Source organism: Myotis brandtii, unplaced genomic scaffold, assembly GCF_000412655.1.
Source record: "Myotis brandtii unplaced genomic scaffold, ASM41265v1 scaffold70, whole genome shotgun sequence".
NCBI lineage: Eukaryota > Metazoa > Chordata > Mammalia > Chiroptera > Vespertilionidae > Myotis > Myotis brandtii.
In genome coordinates this window covers 284,771-287,604 of record NW_005370741.1, presented here as the reverse complement: position 1 = coordinate 287,604, position 2,834 = coordinate 284,771, and the positions used below count along the sequence as shown (strand labels likewise).

The following is a 2,834-nucleotide window of genomic DNA, read 5'->3' as shown; positions in this document are numbered from 1 at the left end:
CCGCCCGCAGCGCCGGTGCGTTACCCTCCCGCCCAATGGCTAAAGCCGCCGGGCCCGCTTCAGCCGCCTGCTTTAGCCGTCCCTCCTTGCAGGATCCTCTCCCTCCCGTAATTCTGCCTCGGTTCCGTGACTACCTTTCCCTCCCTCTGGCCCGCAGCTCCCAGGGTTTTAGACGGTCACCTCCCGTCTTCTGCAAGCTGTCGGCTCTGAGCGTGCGCTCAGCCGCACACCCTCCGGTCTCCCGGCCTTCCCGGCCCCGGACCCCGCCCACAGCCCTCTGACAGGTGGCTCCCCATCTGTCTTCGGTGCCGCTGCTGCAAGCTGCATCAGGGGGCGGGGACTCCACCCTTTCGGTCCTGAGTAAGACCACTTTGCCTTTTTTTTTTTTTTTTTTTTGGCCTCAACCTTGCTGGAAGAGTTACCGCAGGATGTAAAGAGTAACGCTTTCTTTTCTTGCAGGGGAGGTCCAAAACGCGCAGCGTGTGGCTTTTTCTTAAGGGCTTACCGTTTTCGTTTCTAAACCCTCGGCTTCAGGTTTGGGAGCGGTTTGGCGGTGGGTGCAAAGAAGGGAAGGTCATGAAACTAGGTGGTGTCCCCAATAGAAGCTGAGATGTGCTCACAAGAGTGGGTGGCCCATTGGAAAGAGCTCTGAACTGAGAGTTGTAGAAAGACATAGCTTCTGGTTTCACCTCTGGTGCTATTTAGCTGCGTGACCTTGAGCAAGGCACAACTTCTCTAGACTTAAGAGTTATTATCCTTTAAAAAAGTGGATTAGAGTTCATATCTCTAACCGGACTGTAAGCCCTTTGATGACAGAGGCTGTATCTGATTCATAGTCAGCTTCATCACAGAGTAGGCCCTCAAATTATTGAATGAGTAAGCACACCACTCTCTTGGAGCTGAGACTGTAGGATTCTAGTTCCAATGGGAGGTTCCAAAAAGCAGAGCTGGCATTTTTCTTCATTTTTTTCTTTGTTAGTGAAAAAAGCATGTGAAGTTTTGTTTTCTAACTTACCTACTGATCTTATATAGCATTTACAGTATGCTAGGTATGGTTGTAAAAATTGTAAAAACATTGACTCATATACAGCCATCATAGGAGCAGGGAGTATTACTATAGCTATTTTTTTAAAAAAATATATTTTATTGATTTTTTACAGACAGGAAGGGAGAGAGATAGAGAGTTAGAAACATCGATCAGCTGCCTCCTGCACATCTCCCACTGGGGATGTGCCCGCAACCCAGGTACATGCCCTTGACTGGAATCGAACCTGGGACCTTTCAGTCCCCAGGCCGAGGCTCTATCCACTGAGCCAAACCGGTTTCGGCATACTATAGCTATTTTATAGATGAGAAAATCAATGGAAAGAGGGGCTAGGGCTTTTGCCCAGGATTACATAGATAATAATTGGGGAGCTGGGATTAGAATCTCAGCAGTCTGGCTCTAAAGTCCATTTTCTTATCTATTTGGTTATATAAGATTAAAACATTTAATGGTCATAGCTAACATCTTCAGACTACTGAAATATGGGGACTCTTATAATAGAAATGGAATCTCTAAATTTAAAACAGCAGGAGAGTTTATAAAGTCACTAGTGACTATGTTGGAAATAAACAGAGACATATACTATCTTAACATTGTACAATTTATTCCTGTTTGCATTTTAACTCCAGCCATGCTACTGTAATAACCACAGCAATGCTATTTAGCCAAGACTAATTTTTAAAGTGATACTGAGTTTTCTTTTCTTATTTAATACATATGTATATAAATCCATGGACACATTTTTTAATATATCATGGTGGTGTAAAATAATGTTTCACTAATTTGTTTTATAGTCAACCAGTTTGAAACTGTCTTCCTTGCTCTGGTGAAATATATCATTAACAGAATAATGTTCAAGATTAGCCTATATGGCCTGAGATTTTCTGGTAAAAGCTCTATTGCATTGTCTACAGTTTGAGCTGCCATTCCTTGGCTCTGTGGTATTAGTCTGAGAAGATACTTGAAATACATAGCTTTGAACCCAATATAATTTGTGTTGGTCCAGCAGCTCTGTACTCCTGGCTGCTCAGACTGACACTGAACCTTTATTCCAAATAAGCCTTTGTGTCTTAAATAGCCACTGCAGTTATCTTTAAATATCTGACTAGGTCTGCTTGATAACTGGCCAGAGGCATTGAGTGATTCATTCAGTCAACATTTACTGAGGGTCTATTAGGCTATGAGGACATAAAAGTGAATACAATTCAGTTCCTGCTCTCAAAGAGCTTATAAATAAATGTGTTGAAGACAGAAATATATTTGGATCCTGAGACTTAAAAATGTTTTATTTCAAGCAAATGTCTTAGAAGAAATCAGGATTGGAAATGAAGGACTGGATTAGGTTATTCTCAGAAGAAGGAAACAATGTTGCTGGAAGCAGCTGGAAAGATCAGCCCAAGAGTAAAGAAAAAGTGAGGTTGGTTGAAAGAATCTACACTAATAAAAGAGAAACATGGTAATTGGCGTACGACCGCTACCCTTCCCATTGGCTAATCAGGGAGATATGCAAATTAACTGTCAGCCAAGATGGCGGCCGGCAGCCAGGCAGCTGATGCGAACAGGGAGGCTTGCTTCCTGCAGTGAAGGAGGACTCCAACGTTCCCCGCCTGCCTTGCCGGCCTCTGAGCTTCAGTTGGAAACATTGTAACATTTATAGAAGATAAACAAAACCCCAGAAACCTCCTGTCAGTCAGCCGGGATCTCAGAGCTGGAGTCGCAACATTGTTTCGAATACAGAAAACAAAGCCCAGAAACCTGCTTCCACCAGCCGAGCCTCAGAGAGAAAGCC

At 43.8% G+C, this 2,834-nt stretch overlaps 1 protein-coding gene across 2 annotated transcripts in view; it reads right to left on the bottom strand.

Annotated features, from left to right (window-relative positions):
- The window catches only part of HOMEZ (homeobox and leucine zipper encoding), a 24,617-nt gene that overhangs the window by 19,152 nt on the left and 2,631 nt on the right, over positions 1-2,834 (bottom strand). Inside the window, exon 1 of one of the 2 annotated variants that reach the window (XM_014529949.1) lies at positions 135-1,088. The exons of the other annotated variant lie outside the window; for it this stretch is intronic. The gene's annotated coding sequence lies outside the window, so the exon portion shown is untranslated. Of the gene's footprint in view, positions 1-134; positions 1,089-2,834 lie in introns of those variants that run through there. 2 annotated transcript variants of the gene reach the window in all.